At 38.3% G+C, this 24,895-nt stretch overlaps 1 protein-coding gene across 3 annotated transcripts in view; it reads right to left on the minus strand.

Moving 5' to 3' along the window:
- ADAMTS2 (ADAM metallopeptidase with thrombospondin type 1 motif 2) overlaps nt 1-24,895 on the minus strand; it is a 274,775-nt gene that overhangs the window by 237,576 nt on the left and 12,304 nt on the right. The window lies entirely within an intron of this gene.

Raw genomic sequence — 24,895 nt, forward strand, 5'->3', positions numbered from 1 at the left:
GTTGAGTACTACCTGTACAGTGAATATGACAGGCACAGAGCTTTGGACATCTTTCTGGTGAGTTTTTGACAACAACTCCTTTGGCAGAAATAATATCTTCTAAATATTTCCTCTGGCCAGTTAAGAGTCCTTCTGTTCTTACTTTTAGACTTTTCCTCTATTTTTCCTTGCAGAAGTCTTGTCACTCAGAAGTATTCTTAGGCCTCTTTGCATGAACTGCAAGTTTGAAGAGTCCTCATAGATTTTCATTAACATTCCAGTCTGGAAACTGTAAACTTCATTCCAAATCTTTTCTCTCTTTCTTATAGATTCTTGGAAGTATATTTTGAACTATTTCCTTGCTAAAATCCCTAATCTCTTTTCAGCTTCAAATGCTTTGCTAACCCCGGGTCCCCTCAAGGCCTATTGGAAGGTCAAAAAATACAATCACCTACATTTCAATTAGCATTCAGTATCCAGTAATTTTTGGCAGTTGGATCTGAATAGCCTCACTTCCTGCTATATACTATGCAGAAAGCAGTTGCGTTGTGCCAGTTTTTCTCTTAGATTCGACTAAAAACATTTTTCTTGGACCTTTTCTTTGAATTTTTGTTGCACAGAAAAGAATGACTGATTATGGGATGTTTCTGTGTATTAGGCCCTGCAAGCACAGGTATGAAATTCAGAAGAATTTAGCCACAGTGTGCACCTATACCTTTAGGTGGCCTAGGCTGACGTATACTTTATTATTACTAGTAATAGTCAAATTATAGTGTAATTCTATACATGTCTACTCAGAGGTAATCCCCACTAGGTTAAATAGGAATTATGATTGGGAAAGGATTTATATAAGAGTTATGGCTTGCTGTAGTCTAGCTTGGTATGGGCACTTAAATGCTTTTTTTTTTTTTTAGTTTTCTATCTTATACAGATAACTATGTTATAAGTTTTGCATAACTGACTTCAACAAGTAATTCTCTTTTCTTGGATCAATTGTCTCACTTTGCCCTTTATGTCCTTTAAATTCCTGGTAAAGTAGGGCAAGAAGGGTTCAAGGAGTGCTTTCCCATTGTACTATAACTGAAAGATACAATACTCAAGTCTCAAAACTTGCTTTCATGCTATTTAACACACTTCTGTTTTCCCTTTAGCTGGTAACTTTGTAAGTGCTAAAATGGCTAAAAAAGACAGGCCAAGGAAGAACAGGGGCAGAAAGCACAGCTGCCCCTCTGTGAATTGCTTTAATATTTTAAAGTTTTGCTGTTGTTGTTTAGAAAGGAGAATAGATAACAAACTAGAGTTTCTTTAACTCCGTATCCTGTGTTCTTCTCCTTTGCTCTTTCAATCCTGGTGGGAATCAGTGCTTACATTTTATTATTCACAAAATATTTACATTATTAGTTGCATCAGTATCTATCAGCCCCATTTTTCAAATTGTTACTTTAATGATGGATAACAGAGAAAAGATCACCAGATATCCCATTTTCTTTCTCTATTCTGTGGCCATTAAATACAGAAGAAAATTAAAATTGGAATGACCAAAGGCCTTTCCCATTGGGAAGATCCATACCAATTACCCACAATTTTGTTTCCCATGGTTCTGAAAAATGTTGTGCCTGAGATAGAGAGTAGATAGATAGATAGATAGATAGATAGATAGATAGATAGATAGATAGATAGATAGATAGATAGATAGATAGAATACATTCTTGCATGTTGTTTAATACAAAATAAAATCAAGGTATATTTTTTATAGCTTAACTGAGTGGAAAGTGTGCTTGCTTTGAACTGGATCTAGGGACTGATTGGAAGTATGTTGAAAATTTCCGGTAGTAATTTCCCAACAATAGCATGCCTCATCTAATACTTATAGAAAAACACTCTATAGAACAGTGGTTCTCAACCTGTGAGTCGGGACCCCATTTGGGGTCGAACGACCATTTCACGGGGGTCGCTAAACAACGCAATCCGCCATTTTTTTTCCCTTTTCCTTAGCTGTGCTACTCCCTTTTATTCTATTGGCTTTTGAAAGCCAATAGAATAAACTCTCTTGAATAGAGTCTAATTCTATTGGCTTTCAAAAGCCAATAGGAATTGTCCAGGCTGTCTCTGCCCTGCTGAGCCCACCAAAAGTCCCAGTCTGCAAACGGTGCTGCAAGTTGTCTGCAGCAAAGACGAGCTGTCTGGAAGCTTCCACCCCTCCCTGCTGAGCAACTACTAAAAATGTAAGTAAAAGAGGGACAGGGATGGGAGGTGGCAGGCCGGCGGGCACAGGGAGGGTTGCTGGCGCGCGTGGGGCCTGGCGGGTACCTTACCTCCCTTGGGCTGGGCCAACTGGTGGCCCAGCCAGTGGTCGGCCTGCGCCGTCTCTGCCGCTTGCCAGCTACACCTCAGCCGGCGCAGGGGGTGGCACCACGCATGCGCGGCGCTCCCAGGCAGGGAAAGTCCTCGACTTATGACCGGTTGGGTAGTCCTCGACTTACGACCGGTTGGGTAGTCCTCGGTTGGGGGTCGCAGCATTAAAAAGGTTGAGAACCACTGCTATAGAGGGCTTTAGTACACCTACCCTGGAAGAAGTTATCTTGATCCCACTGGAAAAAAATTAACATTTATTCATGCTCTGCTTATTTCATTCAAATGTTAGCAGATTTCAGCATCATCAGTAATTAATAGCAAATTAATTAATACAAATATTAGCAAAAACAAAATCCATGCTGGCTTAGTTGTGGACATAAAGAAAGTACAAGGTTGCATAATTGTTAAGATAGTAACACTGGTTTGATGTATAACTGTTAGAACTTTTGTTCTTTGACTCATAACACCTTTTCCTTCTCCCTCAAGCCATATTTCAATATACCCAATTTATTTGAATGGTTACCGTCACCTTTTGAAACACAGCATGCCCAATTTGGCAACCAGAAGGCACTTGTTAATCAACATATTTGTAATGCGTATAAAATTATTAACATTAGCCTTATAAGGTAGTCCAGATTAAGAAACCAATGTCATATAAGTTAGTGCTACTTTTATTGTAAAAGGCTATAGCAGCAGAATCATGAAAGTTTCAATGTGTTTTCCCCTCCCTCCTTTCATCTCCATGTGAACTAAAGGGGGGGCTTGTCTGAGTTATTTTGTTCCTCCAGATTCAGACCACTTTTATTTGATTGCCCTCGTAGCAATTTTCCTCCTGCCTTTCAAGGTCAATGACATATCATTATAATCACTCAGTTTTCAGAATGAAACATGCAGTAGCAGTACATGGGAGGAGTAAGTGGGTTGGGATGAAGACATTCTTCAAGAAGACATTCTCTTTGATCTCTACTGTTAAGTTCCAGGCAGAAGAAGGATCTCTTGAATGACCAGTCAGACCTATATACCAGTAGGTCTGGGAATATTAAAGTCCCTTTAAATAATTTTCAAGTATTTCTGATTGTTGGGTCTATGTTTACTTAAGAGGATGAAACTGCTTCTTTGCAGACATCCATTTATCCCATCATCGCTACAAAGAGATGTCCACCGATCCTTGCTCAAATGGCAGTAGCACACTCCAAGAAGAGTAAGCCATGGAAATAAATACCTAAGTTGCTAACTTAGGTAAGTTGGTAAATGTATGCCCTTCCTAGTTTGGAGTCCTTCCAATGTGATGGCACCCTAACTATCAGGATTTCCCTTCAGCATGACTAGAGAGCATTCTGGAAGTTAGTCACAAATACATCAGGCTAGAGGAGACTTATGCACAATAGCCTTGAAGGTCCTGCCATATGCTAGGAACAGATGAATTCTGCTGCCCTTTAGCCTAGTATACATAACTAGGAATAACATCCAATATGTTGTGCTCTAAGCACTTCATGCAAACACCATATTTTGATTATTCAAATTCTTTGCTTGCCCTTGTTCTATAGAAACCACAGTTTGTTCTTTTTCAGTGAAATAATTATTTTCGGCTAATGGTAAAGGAAGGAGCTCTTAAAACATTATTTTAAGAAAGCTGGATACACTGGATATATGAGGAGTCCAAATCTTTTTAATGTGGCAAGACATGCTCAGGGATTCCAACATTATAGTTAAGGTCTTCATCTACCATACATTTTTAGACAACAACTGGGAAAATCAGGGGAATTTGAAGAATCACTACAGGTTGGACCCAAACATAGTTGCCTTTACTATAGACTAATACTTAGTCATTGTCAGGATAATATGGCTGAAAATCACAGAATGTATTACCTTGATATCTATATTTATCAATATGGCAGCATCTATCTGACAGTGGATGGTCTCAAAAAGATAATCAGGTTTGGACCTAATTGCCACTTAGAGAGAAGACCAGCAGCAAATATCAGGAAGAACATCTGTAAGAATAAATGGTCAATCACTTCTACACTGCTATCATGAAAATGACATAAACATCAGAACCAGCCATTTTCTGAATTATGTTCAAGGCATTGTGAAGCCCTAATGGACATATTCATATATAATAATCAGGTGATAATTGTTGAGTCCTCAGCGAAAGGCAATAACTTCAGGAGTCATTTGGTAGTTCTCAGGAGCCTCTTTATTGATGTCTAGCAGCTCTGTTACAACACCAAGGCACACAAGCCTCTCTCCTCCTCTTAAAGACAATCCCAGGGCCAAACGGCAACATTTGGTGCGCTTTGCACTTCGCGTATGCGCGCGAGTGCTGGCGCCAGCCAGTCTGGTCCCGGGCAGCTTGCAACTGCCCGGGACTGTTGCAACATCCCGAGCCTGCCTTTGCAGGCTCAAGACACAACAATAATACACACACACACACCAGTGTATTCATGCTCAACATTCATCTTGCAGAAGTACAGATCTTACCACTTGGCACAAATAAATCTAAGAATGAGGCTTCAGTTACCAATAAGTTATATAAAGAGATGATTCTGTTTCCTTGTCATTACATATACCAGTGAAACAAATGTGCAGGTAATGGAATCTCCTTTAGTAAATATTTTTTTCAGCTTATTCTGCCAAACAAAAGCTAACAACTATAGGCAACAGGCAATAAAAGGATGTGGAGCTTGTTTTCATGCTTAGTTAATTTGAGGTTTATATAAATGGATGTGGTCTGGCTCCTAAGGGCAACACTACAATGAAGCAGACAGCTATATAACAAGATGTTCAATAAGGTCCTTGAACATTGAACTCAATCATTCCCCCTCCCCCATTTCCAAGACAGAATTGCAAGGTCACCTTCGGTTAATGAGGAGTAACTACAAATAACATTGTCCTGTTCAACTGAACAACGTCCAAACACAATTTTAAATTACTATTTTCAGCTCAGTAATACTTCTTGCTGGGTTAATATTTCTTACTAAGCAATACTTTTTTAGAAGGAAGTATTGACTGACTGTTGCTGCTTAGAGAGGGGCTGGGATAGATGAGAAGCATGGATTCACATCTAACTCCCAAATCACTGTAGTCAATGATGAGGCTTGCAGTTCAGTAACAATTGGGGAGCTGTATTGGACAGAATACGTTTCTGAGTAAACCTTGCAGATGGATTCACAAGTGCCAAGCACTCCTTGAAGTGCGTTTGTATTAATGTTGATTGGCCCTTCAGCTGTGGTTCCATAGAGAACTTTAACTTACCAATATATCCAGTGGTGGGATTCAAATATGTGAACAACCTGTTCTCTGTGTGGATGCTGCTTCCGGAAGTCCATTCTGGGCCTGGGCAACAAAAAATTAGCTACCAGTTCTGCCGAAATGGTGTGAACCAGCTGAATCCCATCACTAAATATATCTAACCCTGATAGTGTTCAATTCTAGCTCTGCTGTTAGTCCTTTCTTTATTTATTTCAAGAAGGTCAGCACTGGAATGTTCTAGAGAACATCAACAAGTTGTCTCTTCTGATGTCTGATTTGTGTCTATTGATCATTTTGTTTAGAGGCTGGACAATTTGTTTAGTTAAGCATTGTTGACAAATGATGGCAAATACCATAATACAGATATAGATGCAGAGGTTTAATTTCTATGAGGAGCTATCTGAAAATAAATATGATTCCTATCCTCCAATATTTTCCTGTGGTTTCTCTTAGGTTTGGGGGCAGAGTTAGCTTCCCCCAGCAGCCTTGAAATTAAAACTTTGTCAATATTGTAAAATTATATCCATTAAAGCTGAAGCCTAATGTATTTTCCTCAAAACAAAACAAAAAGAATAAAAACACAGGGTTAACTATATAGAATGTAATATTCTCCATTTCTTTTTCTTCCCTTTATTTCAAGTGCTTCTGTACTGCTTGAGTGTACTGCTTCTGTACTGCTTTATTTGTACTTTATTTCATGTACGTTATACTGTACTTTATTTCAAGTGCTTCTGTACTGCTTCAATCCTTTTGACTCTAAATGGTTTGCATGAAAAAAACCAGTATAATACAGAATTATAATAATGTCAAAAATGCCCAAAATACTATCCATGCCATAATCTATAATCTCTCTAAAAAATCTTATTCATCCACTATAACAAACGGTTAATCGCATTGGTACGGATAGTGGCATCCTACATTCCGGATACATTACTCCTCACTCCATCAACCTGAAGGCCCTTGAAAATTCTAACAGAATCTATTACCAGTGGTGGGGGATTCCTGAAAGAGGAAACTCTCTTGCAGGAAATGTTTGCCTCTGAGTCTCTCCCACCCTACTTCTTGAGGGGCATGAAGGGTGGAAAGTCTCAGCAAGCACTCTCGCAATAAAAGAAACATCATTTTGTTTCATTTACAGTGGAGAGATTTCAGTTATGCAACCAAGGCTATTGTACTATTCTGTTCAGCCAAATGCCTATGTGCTTCTTTTACAGTCCTTCTCTACATAGGTCTATTCTGAAGACCATTCAAAGGTTAGCAAATTAAGGATTCCAACTGTATTCATCTACATCAAGGGTAGCAACCTTGGCTCTTTTATGACTCGTGGACTTCAGCTCCCAGAATTCCTGAGCCAGCATGGCTGGATCAGTAATTCTGGGAGTTGAAGTCCATGAATCATAAAAGAGCCAAGGTTGCCTACCCCTGATCTAGACCTTTTCTTAACTGTGAATAGACTCTCCACTGAAATCTCTCCAATATAATATAAATAATAATTTCCCTGCTCATATTTGCTATATATTTGATTTTGGTTTGTAAATTATTGAAGTTCCTATGGAACTAGGGAGGATTAACTGATCTAAATCTTCTTTTTCCAAACTAATTTCCTTTTGATGATTGGATTGCAGCTCCTAGCATCACAAAACTTGATCAGCAATGACAGTGCTCTTTGTGGATGATGGGAGCTACAGCCTTAATTTATCAAAAGCCATAGAGCTACCTGCAATGGCAAGGATTTAGGCAACTGTTTTGATTATTTTTTTTTTAAACAATGCAGGAGATTATTTTTCCTGCTAGCATCTAGCTTTGATCTTGCCAGAATTTTTCTCTATGAATTAATTTGGCTAAATTTTTCCAAGCAGACAAAAAACACATAAGAACAGAAATGAGGGCAAAGTATAATTTTAAAAATATTTCACATAACAATGTTATAGAAATATATTAGCTGGTCTCACAGATTTTGTTACAGCCCATGAAGTGTGAGCAAAAACAGATCATCCTTATAAAATCCCAGCAAATATTAACTCAGGGGCAAAACATATAATTCAGGAATATACTGTTTATACTTGAGTTGGACTACTTCCCTTTTGTAATCCTTTAGAAATCAGAGAGTTTTTGAGAACTCTGCTCGGCATCAGATTGTCTACCAAATAGGCAAATTTCTGTCTTCAGTCAAATCACTCAGTTGCATTCCCACATTATGTGCAATTCATTTGCCCCGAGATAGTTCAGCACCCAGCCAGCCAGACTAAGCCAGACCAAACACCCCAAAATAAAATTCTCCAGACCACTGCATAGCATTCCTGTAGCTCATCTTGTGAAAATGGCATTAAAAGAAAAGAAGCCAAAAGAAGTTAATACTAACATTACAGAGGAAATGCTTGGAAAACAATATACAAAAACAAATTTCTAAACACAGAAATTAATTAATTAATTCTAAAAGAAACCTGCCACTAAGGAAAAGAACAGCCATCACTGGCTCCCAAGCACTGATTTGCCCCGTGTGTACTTTTCAGCGTTAGTCATTATCCAACTACATAGCTGCCATGTACCGCAAATATTTGCTACATCAAGTGTAAAGTGTGGTTTCAATCAGAGAAGATTCTGTATCTTTAAGACATTTTATTTGCTGATACTTTTTAGCATGCAAGGTACCACTCTTCCAAAGCTGGCTACATAATACCGACGGTACACAAAGCATCTCAAAAACTATAAATTATTCATATTCCAATAACCCACTTTTCTCCATTCTCACACCCAGATGAGTAGAAACTACTGCTTCTGAATTCCCAGGCTTTGTCATCAAAACCTTTGGGACGACACTTTTTTAGAGACAACTAGAGTAGAATACATACTTACCTGAATCAGTAAGTCATAACTAACTTGGTCCAGGACAGACAAATTGTTGTCTTCCATATGTTTGGGATATTCCCATCAGCCACCAGTATATACAATGACAAAAGATTATAGAAGCTGTAGACAAAATATCTAATGGATGTCAGGTTGTCTACTGATGTTTCTCTATTTCCATCACACACACACACACGCACACACACAATTTACAATTAATTTGCCTCAGTACATATCCATTCTTACAATTTGCAAATTAATATGGTAGTATAATATGCTTCATGCTTTTGCAGTAAAATACTACATTAAATTGATGATTCCAAACAAATCTTGGAGTATCCCATAAATCTGATTATTGCTGTATTGCTCCATGTTGTTTTGCAAAAACTCTACTTTGTTCCATCCTAGCTAAACATCTAATTTTAAAGTGAATATGCATTTCAAAAATGTTTTAGGCATTATCTATCTACCTAACTTCAAGTTAAAAGTCTTCATAATTAAGGTGACCAACTTTTTTACAATGAAAAGGAGGACACAAATAAATTGAAGAAAAAAATATCGTAAATAAAAGAAACATTTTTTTCATTGCAACAATAATACAGATAACTTGCATGTGCAAAGTTTGCCAGCCAGGTGTTTTGGCGCGCTCAGCAGCAATTCCTACTGGCTTTCAAAAGCCAATAGTGGGAGTAGCACAGCTCATGCAAAAGTTGAAAAAAAAACCATTAAAAAGGTGCCGGAACGCCGTTCTGAGCATTCTATGAGAAAAAAAAAGCCCTGCAGATTAGTCTTCAAATATCAGAAAGGAGGACATGTAGAAGGACACTTTTTGAGGGAGGATAGAACTTACAAAAGGAGGACTGTCCTCCCTAAAGGAGGACGGTTAGTCACCTTATCATAATGAGATCAGTATTTGTTCCATAAAAAATATTTCAAATTATATCAGCTTGCATTTTCGAAGTAGTAATCTTCAAATTTCATGCACAATACATTATCACAATCTATGATGGGGAGAAGAGATAAACCCTAAAAGAAAACCCTGAGTAAACATTGAAACAGGGTGTCTATGGAGATTCTCAGTCATCCAGGTCATGATTGTCTCAAGTGGCAACTGGGCTTTCTTGTTTTTCTTTGAAAACATTTGCACTTCAGTTTGAGATGCAGACAACACAGACTCAACCCAACAGCCTGCACCTGTGTTCAACAGTAAAGGGACACAGGGCAGAAAACATCCTGCAGAAAGCATAGCTCCAACTTCTCAATGAAAGAATAAAACAGATTTTTTTAAAAAAAGTAGAAGATTCTTGAATGAGAAGCAAAACATCTTCAAAGAAAAACAAGAAAGTCCAGTTGCCTCTTGAAAAAGCACCTTTGAGACATTCAGATAGGATCCAACAAGTATCCTTTTTACATTCATATGCATTAGGGGAGGGGCATAAAAATTCAAGATTACACCTCTAGTGCTGAAAAAAATCCATTCTATTATTTCACACTAACTCACTCGTACACCCATATGCGCAACAAGCCTATCTTCAGCCATTCTTTTCAAGTTTAAATTGACTCAGATTCTCCCAAAGCCACGTTCTACTTAATAGCAGTGGTGATAACATTGCTGGCTATTTAGATGCTGAAGGAAGCCTGGCATACAATCTCTTGCCAACAGAGGTGATACCCTCCGTCAGCAATTTCATGTAAAGCCTGCTGGTTAATGGTTGATAACTCTTACTCAGATTAGTATTTAATCAAAAACAAATTAATTATGGAAGAAATGTTTGAATCTACACCTACCCACATAGTGGATGTAGGGGGGAAAAAACTGTTCTGGTTTGAAAGCACAGCACAGAAAAAAGCTTAATTGCTGAAGCTAACTGGGAATGAATGCTAGTTCTGGCTATCTTACTGTGCTGAAATAATGTTGCTTCAAATCAAGCACCGCCCGCCAGTCTGGTTACACAGCCTTTTACCTTCCTTCTATCTGCTCAGGGTAGGTTTTACAAGGTCAGTTGAAATGAGAACCAACTTCCAAATGGCACTAGCAGATGCAGTGGTTAGAGAATTAAACTAGGGCCAAGGCAATATCGGTTCTCTCTCTTGTGAAGTTCACAGGATATTCCTGGGTCAGCCATTATCTCTCAGACCAACAACTGAGTTCTTTCTGAAGCTAAACTGAACCAGGAACAGAGATGCAAGGTAAGACAGGATAAACTTTCATAAATTGTGTAAAGGTAAAGGTTTCCCCTGTCAAGTCATGTCCATCTCTAGGGGGCGGTGCTCACCTCCATTTCTTAGCCAAGGAAGCAGTGTTGTCCGAACACATTTCCATGGTCATGTAGCCAACCTGATTATATGTTAAGGCGCACAGAACACTGTTACTTTCCCGCTGAAGTGGTACCTATTTATTTACTCCATTTGCATGCTACATGGGCAGGAGCTGGGGCAAATAATGGGAGGGTACTCCATCGGACAATGCTCATATCTCGAACACAGACTGTCAGCTTTTCAGTTGACAAATTCAGCATCTTTAACTGCTGAATCATCGTGCCCCTTATGTAATATAAAACTGATGTTTATCACTCAGAATCCAGTATCATGCAGGCCTCTTCAAGCTGTCAGTGTTCCTTCAAAGTTGATCGTGATTGTAATTTTAAATATATCAGAAAGAAAACAGATAAAGACAATTCAAAATGCTGGTAATGATGTCTATGAAGATTCTCAGTCATCCAGGTCATGGTTGTCGCAAAGGTGCTTTTCAAGAGGCAACAAGACTTTCTTGGTTTTCTTTGAAGATGTTTCACTTCTCATCAGCTCTGATTGGATGCTGGGGAATGGAAGGATTGATATTCCTTGCAGAAACTGGTCATCTGCATTCTTTTAGAGAGTCATTGAGGCCATTTGAAGATTTATCTGTGTCAGAGTCATCTGAGTAATGCAAATGGGTGTGGAGCCTTCCTGGAACTGCTGAAAGGACTGTATTGTAGACTGAAGATAGATGATGTCGTATATCTCCCACTCTTTTGAGAGAGGGCTGTTCAGTTTTGACATAGATATCCTCTTTGACCCCTCTTTCAAATCAGTGGTTCTCTCTGTCCAAAATGTAGACTTTGCTGTCTTCAAAAGAGTGGCATTTGTCTTTTAAATGGAGATGGACTGCTGAATCTTGTCCTGATGGGTTTGTTCTCCTATGTTGTGCGGTAGTTAGCATGGTAGAGATCTCAAAAGGGCATGTCCTTTTGTTACACTTGATAGCTTTTCAAAACCTTTAACTCCAAAGCTCCTGTGAGAGAATTGCAGACCAAATCAAACTGACTCCTTTAAAGAACAAGGAAAAATTACTATGTTATGGGTCCTTTGAGGATACCTTGTTCTTTTCCACTGCAAGGCCCACTTGCTGCTTTATTGTAGTCTACTTTGTCTGAATGGATGTGTTCAGAGGAAGAGGGGACAAAAAGACAAATCATGCCCTTTGAGAGGGATAAAACTGGCAGCAGCTGCTGTGATCTCAGAGCCAGACCTTGCCATGTGGGTACTTCTCTCACAAAATCTGGCTACCTTGAAATCTGGCTACTCACCGATTCAAACAGCAGCAGCAGCAGCTCTGTAGAACGAGAGCACCCCAGGCCTTAATTCATCTGCTCAGACATAAACCCCTTTCATGGCTACCTGGAGTGGGTGGCAGAGACTATTGTCTGCTGGTTGATTTAGGAAGTAATGAGCAAAATCATTTAAAGATAGGCAGTAAAAGATTAAAAAAGAAAAACCAAATAAATCTAGTTTACTTCAACACTCTTCCTTATTCTATTTCTTGCAACCCATCCTTCCATCACATTATACATTGCTTTAATTTTTCATTTCTCTTTTTTTAAGGATCTCATCAACTCCATCTAATCAAGACTTTCTCAGTCTTTGTCTTCCTCTTGCCCCTCTTCTTTTGTATGTTTTTTTTTATTTTGTAATTCAGCTCTCCTTATTTCTTGCTGTAGGACAATCCACCTCAATGTACTTCTTTCACATTAATCTCTCACATGAGTACAGGTAATTCTCAACTTACAACCACAATTGAGCCCAAAATTTCTGATGCTAAGTGAGATATTTGTCCCATTTTACAACCTTTCTTGCCACAGTTGTTAAGTGAATCACTACAATTGTTAAGGTAGTAACATGGTTGTTAAGTGAATCTGGCTTCCCTATTGACTTTGCTTGTCAGAAGGTCACAAAAGGTGGTCACATGCCCCCAGGACACTGCGCCCGTCATAAATATGAGTCAATTGCTAAGCATCTGAATTTTGATCACATGATTACAAGTATGAAAAACAATCATAGGTCACTTTTTTCAGTGCCATAGTAATTTCGAACTGTCACTAAATGGATTGTTGTAAGCCAAGGACTATCTATACTCAAGCCATACTCCTTCAGTATTCCTGATTCTATTTTCTTGTTTTACCAGACATTTTAAATTCTCATTGTATTTTACTTACTTTCATGTTTTTCCAGCGATACCCAACTCTCACTTTCATATAATGTGAGTGGAAGAACATTCTTATACATAGCCAGTTTTACTGCTTTTCACAAATACCCATCCTCACACTACAATAGATCTTACTTTTATGCCAACATACAAAGTCTTAAAATATAACATTGTTATTTATATCATGCAGGATATGCACTCAGTACATCACACTAATAGTCCTAATCAATCCTTAGCAAATAGATGCCTTTAAGATATGCTGAACTATCTACCATAATTCCCAAATAACATGTAACACATCTGAAAAGTATTTAATTGGGGAAGACCATTTTAACCCAATCATAATTCCTCAATTTAACCCTCAAACTTCCATTCTCTTATAAAACATGCTGACTTTTCAAAAGACAGCAGCTGATTACAATACAAGGAATTATAATTTTGGTGTTGGAGGCTCAGAATTATCAAAACTAAACAAGACGTCTTGAGGGCATCCAATTAAGGAAGGATTACTTAAAACCATGGAGCCAAACATCCGTGAATCCTTGTTTACTTCTGCACATTGAAAAGTCTCCTATCATTTAATAAGCAGAAAGATTTTCTTTCTCAAATAATATTCTTCAGATAGGTATCTGTTTGCATTTAAGCCAACTTTAAAGTCTTCATAGAAAGAACATTATTTAAACTTTTGGCCTGTTTATTTTCAACTTTGTAAACATTCAGTCTTAGATCCTTAAATGAAACAGGATTTTTAAAAAGCCAGTCAGCATAAAAATTCCTATGGCAGATAACAATGTTCTCAGAAAATTTCCCCATAATTTCATTTATTTATATGTGAATTTGACTTCTGTACATATTCTTTCCATCTGTCATTACTTAATTATTAAGGATGTGGACAATTTGGAATGTTTTTTTTTCTTGTTGTAACAGATCCTAGCTACAACACAACTAAGTTCTGCTTTGGTTCCTTCAAAAGGAACCTCATTCATAAAAAGGTCAGTGAACAAAATAAAATAAACCTCATTCATAAAAAGGTCAGTGAACAAAATAAAATAACCTAGAATTACTTTCAAACATATCCTTTTTTATAAGTTGTGCATGAAAGCATTGTGAAACTACATCATTTTCTGCTGCTAACAATCTTGTGAGGTATGTTAGACTGAGAGTTAATGGTATGTAAGTGTATATTTGAGCAAAGGTTCTCATTCTAAGTCCATATTATCTACTATCCTACATAGCCTAGGTAACAGGTCTAGAACAGGGGTTCCCAACCGTGGCATGCCAGCAACCAGTCCACACAAACAAGCAAAGCCCCATCGCAGGATGCAGGTAGCACACAAAACCGCACACCCTCCAGTCCGCGGAAAAACCTTTCTCTATGGAACCGGTCCCTGGTGCCCAAAAGTTGGGGACCTCTGGTCTAGAAGACATCTTCACAAAGTGATAAAAAAGAGGCTCAAGAAGATGATAACAAGAAGGGAAACAACAGAAACCACTGGTAAAAATTCACTGGACAGAAGCTGCCAAATTTTACGTGAATCTTTTCAAAAACACAAGCACTGTTGTGAATAATCCATGCTTCCTGATGAGAAGAGCAAAGGGAATTTTGAATATACCCTTGTTATACTAAATTCTCTTGAACTGTCAGCTTCTTAGCTGAAGTGGATTCTTTTTAAATAAAAATGCAGAAGGCATAGTCAGTAAAAACAAAGTTGTAGCCTTATTCATCCAAGAGTGAATTGTTTAAATCTCAAAATAGGACAACAGGATGTGCAATGGGGAGGGGGAGAAGAGAGCTAAAATATACTGGATAGGATAGTAAAATATGAAGTTTTGATTATAAAGCTTAATAAGCAATATAATAATACTAGAAGAGCAATGGACTCCCTTTCAATGGCGGTTTTCAATTAGGGGCTGAAGGATCACCTGTCAGAGGTGATTAAATGGATTCCTACATTAAGCAGGGGGTTGGATTGGATGAGATGTCACATCCTTTCCAACTGATAGTTGACTGGATTCTAGGACAAGCTTTACATATTGCTATCAACCCACCACCCAGAAAAGTATGCACATTGCACCCAAGGTATACAATTTCCTGGCAATAGCTTACCATACTAGGCAGCTGCCCCCAAAGTACCTCTCTGAAATAGATCTTCCAATTGTTACAGTGCAAGGTAGTGCCGTATTTGCAGTTTGGGGTGAAGAATGGCAGAAGACAAGGGATGCCACTGCTGCCAAAAGGAAAAAATGATGACCCACAAACTTAAGAGTCAAACATAGCAAGAGAAAAAGGCACCTGAAATCCAAAAGAATTTTTCATTCCTAGTTTAAAGCTTATCTGCAAACAATCAAAAAAGTGATAGGTGAGGAGGAACTTATTCACAAAGAGTCCATTGCTTTCTAAAGTCCAGCTTCTTAAGCAGCCATTCCTTTGCATGGCTGAGAGTCAAGCTTCTACCATCTGTTGCCTACATCTTTGTGTCCTAATTTCTTGTATCCTTTATCTTGTTCCCAGTACAGTTTATGGATAGTAGATCCCAGGTTCAGGAATTAGAAATGTCACCATTCTAAGTAGTGTTGCAGTTCCTTAAAAAGAACTATACATGCTGGTAGTTTGAAACTGTTTCCAGCTCATTATTGTCACTGAAGACCCAGATAACCTTCATGGTTGGGAATACTTATTGCAGCTTCAGTTGGTATCTCAACTATACCTTTTCCTAGAGAAGAACAGCCTTATTATAATTACAACAACAACAACAACAACAACAACAACAACAACAATAATAATAATAATAAAATAATTTTGGAAGGGACCTTGGAGGACATCTAGTCCAATCCCCTGCTCAGTCGGGAAATCCTATACCATTTCAGACAAATGGCTGTCCAGTCTCTTCTTACAAACTTCCAGTGTTGGAGCATTCACCACTTCTGGAGGCAGGTTGTTCCACTGGTTAATTGTTCTAACTGTCAGGAAGTTTCTCCTTAGTTCTAGGTTGCTTCTCTCCTTGATTAGTTTCCACCCGTTGCTTCTTGTCCTGCCTTCAGGCGCTTTGGAAAATAGCTTGACTCCCTCTTCTTTGTGGCAGGCCCTGAGATATTGGAACACTGCTATCATGTCCCCCCTCGTCCTTCTCTTTATTAAACTAGACATACCCAATTCCAGCAGCCGTTCCTTATATGCTTTAGCCTCCAGTCCCCTAATCATCTTTGTTGCTCTTCTTTGTACTCTTTCTAGAGTTTCAACATCTTTTTTACATCGCGGTGACCAAAACTGGATGCAGTATTCCAAGTGTGTTGGCTTTTTTGGCAGCTGCAGCACACTGCTGGCTCATATTTAAGTGATTGTTCACTAGGACTCCGAGATCCCTCTCACAGTTACTACTATTGAGCAAGGTACCCCTATACTATACCTGTACATTTGGTTTTTCTTGCCTAAATGTAGAACCTTACTTTTTCACCATTGAATTTCATTTTGTTAGATAGGTGTCATCTGCAAATTTTATGAGTTCCCCATCTATCCCCTCGTCCAAATTGTTGATGAAGATGTTGAAGAGCACTGGGCCCAGAACAGAGCACTGGGGCACCCCACAACACACTTCCCTCCATGTAGATGCGGTTCCATTCAGGACCACACGCTGAGTACAGCCAGTCAGCCAGCTATGAATCCATCTGGTGGTGATGCTGTCTAACCCTCATCTTTCTATCTTATCAAGTAGTAGGTTGTTTAGGTTGATTTTCACATAGTTGGTCACAGAGAGCATCTGGAGAGATATTGCTGCCAAATGGTTTCTGAAAACTCTAAAATTCTCTTTCCTCTTGAAATTCGGAAGGCACCTGCTATAGATACTATCTTTTAGATCGCTGTTAAAAAAGAATTTATTCACCCTCACTTTCCTCCTGGTATGAATACTAATTCTTTGTTCTATATCTTTACCTTTAAAAGTTTGTGCATTATAGAGATACATAAACTGGAGATTTGGGTATTGTTTTTATATTTTTATAAAACAATATTTTATATTGTTTTATCATATATTTTAACTATTTTAAGATGCTTCAGCATATGAAGCAATATATAAATGCATTCAATACATAAAAAATACAACCTACTTAGCAAAATAAATGCAACAAAATTTAAAGCAGGAGCTGTTTGAAGATTGGAGCCAATATTTTGTTTATCTACTGTGGTAATTCTGACTAAGGGCAAATATTTATCTTTAGAAGTATTTGAATTAGGAAGACCTTGAATCTAGTTTGATAATGAGTAGGCTATAGAGAGAGGCCTTAAACAATGATAATTGTCAAAATGTTTGATAGAGAATTACTTCTTCTATAGCTTAGAGGTCAATTTGTGATACCATAGTGATATAACACAAGAGAAGGATATCGAAGTAACAAATACCTACTGTTTTATCCAAAAACTCGCTGCATAATGCTAAGATATCCAGTGTGATTGCATTAGAACAGTCTGTCCAGATGGTATCCACCTGTTCGATGTAGGAAATTATTCCATCCCATTCTCAGATGAAAAGCCGGTGGGAATATGATACATTCAAAACATACTCACACAAAAAAACTTACAGCTTGACAGAAATAACAAGATGCAGTCGTCTTCTTTTTTCATACAATGAATAAAATGCTCCAGCCAGAATCTTAACTGAATAGCTACTGTGGTTATCATCATGTGTTTATGTAAACATGATGCTGGGCAGGTATCAACTTAATATATCTGATCAATCAGAATAGTGGGACCCTTAGCCTAATATCCTGAAAGTGCATTTATCCAGGATGATATTAGAGCAGATTAATTTAATAAAACTGAAACCCCACGTGCAAGCTTTTGGGGTTCTGAGAAACATCCTCAGCAGAATGGAAATGACTGGTTAAAGATACAGACACACACACATATACAAACATCTGCATTTATGGATACATCTATTCTGTCTTCTTGGCGCTAGAACCAAAGTGTTTTGCCACTGTGTTCTCCCAATCTCTCTCTCTCTTTCTCTCTCTCTCTCTCTCTCTCTCTCTCTCTCTCTCTCTCTCATATACAATTACTGCCATATTACTTAAACATATGCTTTAAGAAAATTAAACCTCAGCTGACTTTACATAGCATAATACAGCACATATCATCCTAATTAGGCTTTCAAGCATCATTCTAAAATATGATTGAATTCACATATTACATTAAGTTATGATTTATCTAACAGTAGCTTATAACATTTATTTATGAAATTTATATAGCCACCCATCCCATCTGGGCAGAGGACCACAAATGGTAAAACCACATATAAATACCACAGATATAACAATAAAAGTATTATTAAAAACAGAAATACAAACCCTGGAATCAAAATAGCCATCCAAACATTTCTTTTATTCCCCGGGAGTCCCAGTCCTGATGACATACTCAGATCTTAAGGGTCAACTGGAATATCAAAAGGAATGGAGATAATCTAACTTGTAGGAGAAGAATGTTCCATAAGGCACATGCCACAGCTGAGAAGGTCTCTAGCTCAGGGCTTTTCAATCAGTGGTACGCGTACCACCAGTGGTACTTGGCATGTGACAGGTGGTACACGACCATTCTAGAGAAGTTTTAGCGGAGGAGGGGAATGAGCTTGAAGCGACCCAAGCCTGAGGGAGAGGCAGCTGTAGCTGCAGGACTGTCGGGGCTTGGCAGGAACCCCAGGAGCCCTGGCAGGGCTCCAGCTGATTGGATCCAGCTGATTGGCACTTCTGGAAGCAGTTGGAGGTGAACTGGAGTCTGTCTATCTTGAGTCTGTCTATGGCTTTTAGCAAGTTTTCTTTGTAGGTAAAAAGGCTTAATTTAAAGTTATCACTGTTCACAATTGCCGGAGCCTGGTTGCTACATTGTTTAAACTGAGACACACCTGAGGCAGCTTAAAGAGAAAAAAAAACGTAGTCAGTGTTTCTTTATTCTGGGAGGCTTTTGTAAGTCTTTCTTGCTTTGCGCTTGATTCCTGTGTCTTTAGGGGTACGGTGAAGGGACTGAGGGGGTGCATTCTTACTACACTGTGGAAGGAGAGGTCAGAAGGCAAGGAGGAAGAAGAGGAGAAGGGGAGAGGAAGAAGGGCTGACCAGCCAGCTGGTAGTGGTACATATTAATAAATATGGATAAATTCATCATACATTTATCAGTGCAAAGGGAAAGTGATTCAGCAAAGGAACTGCCACCGAAGAAATTTAAAAGTGGTACTTTTTTTCCTTTTTTTCTACAGTTTGTAACATTTTATTAGATTATAGAATAAAATACAAACGCAAATAGTGGGACACAGTGGGGGGGAGTGAGGGGGAGAAGGGAAAAAGAATAGACTTCCTCTGTTGCAGCAGAAGGAAGTATTAACATTGAACCTCAACTTTTTACTTTTGCACAATATTATAAGCTAGCCATTTCTATAACAACAAATGAATCTAATCAGTAAAACCCCAAATCCTCCCCCTTTTTATTTATTTATTTATTTATTTATTTATGGTTATCAAGTTTTTGACACCTTCCTAAGCACTGGTGGTACTCAAATATTGTCATGTCCTAAAAGTGGTACAATCTGTGAAAAGGTTGAAAAGCCCTGCTCTAACTAATGGTACCCACAGCACGGAAAGGGACAACTAACCATGGCCAACTTGCCACAACCAATTTGCTGCGGCCAACTAACCATGGGAAACTCGCTATGGGACAACTCACCACAGCCAACTCATCTCAAGAAAGTCGCCATGGGACAATTCAACAAATATGAAAGTTAAATTAATTTTGATGGAACCATGGTCAATAATAACAAAATAAAGTCAATCCAGAAATACAAGAGTTACAATAATTTTGACAAAAACATGTCACCAATAATAAAAATAACTGAATGAAATGATTAATATAGTGTTGAATTGTCCCACAGTGAGTTGTCCCATAGTGAGCTAGTCATGGTGAGTTGTCCCATGGCAAGTTGGCCATGGTGAGTTGGCCACAGTGAGTTGTCCTAGACACACACCCCTCGTAGCATGCCTTCTGTGGCAAATATAATGAAGTGATAGCTGATATAGCTGGGGAGAGACAGTCCCTCAAATAGTCTGGTCCCATGCCATAAAGGGTTTCATAGATCAAAACACAGCATCTCAAATTGGACTCAAGAAGCAAAATGGTAATCAATGTAGCTCGCAGAGCAGAGGTATAAATGCATGTTATAGGAGCATCCATAACTGCCCACATTGCTACATTCTGTAGCAGCTGAAGCTCCTGTATACTCTTCAAAGGCAGCCCCATGTAGAGCACATTGCAATAGTCCATTGGGCATGTGACTATGAGCAAGGCCTGCCAATCCAGGAATGGATCCAACTGGCACACAGACAAAGCTGTGCAATAGTCCTCCTAGCCATGTCTATCACCTGCTCATCTAGCTAGAGTTGTGTATCTAGGAGGAGTCCCAGGTTGTACACAAGGTGTCATCCCTCCTAGTAAACTAGCCAGGAAACATTCCATTACAATGGGTCAGAATGGGGCAATGTAACCCCAACCAGCACCAAAGATGCATGATAAGGAAACATGTGGGTTTCCATCCCACCGTTGCCAGAAGTCACCCAAAAGTGTGCCATTTCCATCCCATCCCCAGGCCTGAACCCTGTCTGAAAGGGATCCAGATAATTCACTTCCACCAAGGTCCTCTGAAATTGCTGCACAATCCTCTTCTCTATATTTTATATTCTTACATATGGTGTTTGAAATATCCATAATAATAACAAAAACTCTCTGTATAAAAAGGCATTCTAAGAGACATAATCAAGAAATAAATATTTAATAATTCCTAGTTATTCTACTCACATATGCATGCAGACATAATAATTTAGGATTCTCTTTTCCGGAATCCTAAAGGCTCACTTTCTCTTTTAGTCATAAATTCAACTTATTAGCATTCTGGGAGTCATAAACCAAGGATGTGATCCCCACTTTCAAATAACCCACAGCATTTTACAAAGCAATGACATGCATTTTCAAAACAATGTTTCCATGCTCACCTTAGACTCTTTGTACTAACTAAAACATCAAGACAATTGGTGTTGTTGTTTTTCATGCAACACAGCAACCCTAAAAAGGAAAGTCATCTCTCTTTTTTTTTTCATGAATAAATGTCATGAAAGATGCATTGCTGAACAAGGGAAACATCAAGCAGATACACATTTTAACAGCTTAGTTGAAGTCTTGAAATGCTAGCTAGGCAAATGAAGACAAAATAAATTAATCCATAAAGACTTTCTATCAAATTAAAATGAGGACCGCATAACCACCAAATGGTAACAGTCTACTAATATGGCTACAATCTGGCTTGTTTCAGCCCAGGGCAGCAAAGTTGAAAATCAACAAGAAATATAAGTAAGGCAACAAAGGATTATTTCCATTTCAGAGGAACACCAGCTTCTTCTTTATTAGAAGATTTCCATTAACTTTAGGGAAATAACTCAACCAGAAAATATACAAACTTAGACTGTTTCCAAAAGTCTTAATTAAGTCCCTATCCAAGCAGGGGAAAATGTTGTCACTGAACTATGACTGAAAAGGGAAATCATTTTAATATCTTAGAAGTATTCTTGTCAGTTTACATTCAATTCAGTTTTAAGTCTACAAAACAATGTTTCTCAACCTTGGCTGCTTTAAGCTCTGTGGACTTAAACTTCCCAGAATTCACTAGCCAGCATGGCTGGCTGAGAAATTCTGGGAATGAAGTCCACATTATTAAGGTGGCCAAAGTTGAGAAACACTGGTCTACAGCACACCTCAATGACACCAAAACAATGATATCATCACACAAATACCACCTTCTACATCATTTCATTGCAAGGGCTGATTCAGGTGTGTCGGTCTCTTATCTACTGTTATAAATGGACATCATCACTCCAAGATGGTAGGCAGACCTGTCCCCCCAAAACATTGTACACAATGACCAAAAATCACCAGTGGGAAGGGCATATTTCAAATCCATTTCTCCAATGACTTCACTAAAATGCAATTGCTACTTCTCATAACATTCAGAAACAACTTAAAGTTGTTGTTTCTTCCTTTTCTGTATTATTTCTTCCCAAGAGGAAGATGCACTCAAATGTATCACACATTAAATGGTTTTGTTAGAGATCTGGACATACAAGCTTAAAGCCAGAGGAACCACCCCTCAGATTCCTTCTAAAGATTAATGAGTGGTTGCAAGCACTGATTGTCATTAAATTGTCATAATGTGCTTTGAAATTCAGTCACTTCTCCTATTCGAGAAGTTGAAACAGCACTACTGTTACTGGTATTTTTAGGCAAATTAGAATCTGGGAAAGCAGCCAAACCTTTAGTTTTCCTTAAATTTCTTTAAGGGATCTGTTAGAGCATAAAAATAAAATAAAAGTTTAGATTTTATGAAAGAGCAAGCCCTTCTAGGTTTTATTCCCAATATCCTGATAGTTTATGTGGCGATCTTATTTACCACAGCTACAGTGATGCTACATCAACCTTTCCCTTCAGCAAACATGCAGATCTACAGTACCTTCCAGCATCTGGTGCCCTCTACATGGAATAGAACTATAATCCCAAAAATTCTAGCCAGTCTGCACACTGATCCCTCTGGCTGTGGATGTTGAGTTACTAAGTTAATTGAAAATTAAAATTTCAGGGCTGATGCACATTCCAAACATGGGAATGTGTCCTACTACCCATTCACTGCTTACTGCTAGTATAAGAAGGTCTGCCAGTCGATCTGCTCTTCATACTTTTCATGTTAGTTGCAGGGAAAATAGTTAAACATCATAAATCAAAGCACATTGTGACACTGTGTGTCAAACAATATATAAACATTTTGTCACAAGAAGAGAATCCACATTAGACTGAGGGCAGCTAGCTGCCTGAATCGAAAATGATTTTATTTTTCCTGAGCACAACTTTAACAAAGTTCTCTTTAGCAAGATTTATTAATGTGAAAGGAATAACAATGGAAGAATTCCAGCAAGTGAACTATCTTCATGTAAATTTGACTTTCTGAATCTTTTTCTCATAACCTATGTGCAATGAAGAGGAAGAGCTTCTTCTAAATGAAATTGAGGAAAACTGCAGCTGGTTGCTTACCCAGTAGTCATTTGATTCTTTATCAGTGTGTGAACCAATCTTACAAGTCAGTCTAAAATTGAAATTAAAGCACAAACCCAATTGTGCTTTTAAAATAGAAGCAAACATTCAGTAGCCCCATACAAAAACCACTTTTCTTAACACAACCTGAGACAATAAAAGGAGATTTTTCAAACAGAAAAATCATGCTGGAAAAGGAAGAAGGAGCAATATCCTGCGATCACTTCTAATCAGTATGAATCATGGTAAGAATGATTTTTCATTAATAGTTGCCAGGAAGTCTCCCACTACTTTGGCGGAGAGAAGAACTGTGGAAGTACCTTCAACAAGTCTCCCAATGTTCATTGTCTTTTAGATACCCACTTCATCCATCAGCTTCACCTTCTCCATTGCTGCCAACAGGGCAGTTAGCATTTCCTGGAGACTCCAATTATGGCACATATTTCTAGTAAATGCCCCAGGACTGTGAACTCCAATATGAAAGGTGAGAAACCAGCACTGTATCTAATGGCTTTGTCCTTGCTCTTCACTTGAACAATCTTTTCTGTTTGAAACCTAGGCCATTTAAACATAGCACTTTGGAGCATGGGAATAAATGGTTCTGTTTCTGTCCTTTCACATGACTTCTCTCTTAAACAGTTCATTAGATTGGTTTGTTAGACACAGATGAAACCCTAATTGTCAAAGCTATTTTCACATGAATGTAGTTGTGAAACTTACATTGCTTGATGTGGCCTTTATTTCAGGGTTGGCATGCTCCCTTCCTACCTGCATTACTAATAATAATCACATAACTCAAATGCCGAGGTCGCTGATTCTAAAATGCAACCCTAACTACTCTTACAAGAGTTACAAGAGGGTAAGGATTATTGATTCAATGGGATTAACTCTGAGTAAGCATGCTTAATATTTCATTGACAGAATCATTGACAGAATCACCCTGAAATACCTGGTAATATGAATTTGAAAAGCAGTTCTTCTGTAACAAATCTAATTGCAGTTCTGGAATACCAACATACAAATCTGCACTGAAGTAAAAAATTATGACCATGATCAAGCATGGTAATTACAGAGTCTGTTAAGTTAATTTAACATAAAGAAGTGCCTGATTTTAAATCATAAGCTACATTTTAGAATCTGCAGTGATGCTGAATTAATTCAAACAACAAGTTTTCAGGGTCTCAAACTTAACATTTTTTTTTATTTCTCGGCTAATTCCCAAATCTCCAACACCAAGAAAATATGACTAGCTTGAATGAAAACAGAAACTGTTCGTCTTTTTTTATTTTATTCAATTCATGTTGAACATTTGGCTGTACGTCTAAACTATCATTTATTAATTTAGAAACCAATGATCACAATGGCAGCATGTTTGATAGAATATTAAAGCTGTTTTTGCATCTGTAAATCAAATTCCTTGTGATAAAGGCACATCTTTGGGGAAATTAATATCACTGCCCAAAAAATCGTAAAAGCTAAGTCTGATTTCATAAAAGGTCCCCTCCCCAGTGTTTTCATTGGAAACTCCATTCATTCATCATCTGTCCGTCTAATCCAGTGGTTTTCAACCTGTGGGTCGGGACCCCATTTGGGGTCGAACAACCATTTCACAGGGGTCACCAAAAATGCAGTCCGCCTTTTTTTCCCCCTTTTCCTTAGCTGTGCTACTCCCTTTTATTCTATTGGCTTTTGAAAGCCAATAGAATAGACTCTCTTGAATAGAGTCTAATTCTATAGGAATTGTCCAGACTGTCTCTGCCCTGCTGAGCTTGCCAAAAGTCCCATTCTGCAAACGGTGCTGCACCAGTTGAGTAGTCCTCGACTTACGACCGGTTGAGTAGTCCTCGACTTACGACCGGTTGGCGGTCGCGGCATTAAAAAGGTTGAGAACC

Source organism: Crotalus tigris, unplaced genomic scaffold, assembly GCF_016545835.1.
Source record: "Crotalus tigris isolate CLP2741 ecotype Arizona unplaced genomic scaffold, ASM1654583v1 scf7180000017754.2947050, whole genome shotgun sequence".
In the NCBI taxonomy this organism is placed as follows: Eukaryota; Metazoa; Chordata; class Lepidosauria; order Squamata; family Viperidae; genus Crotalus; species Crotalus tigris.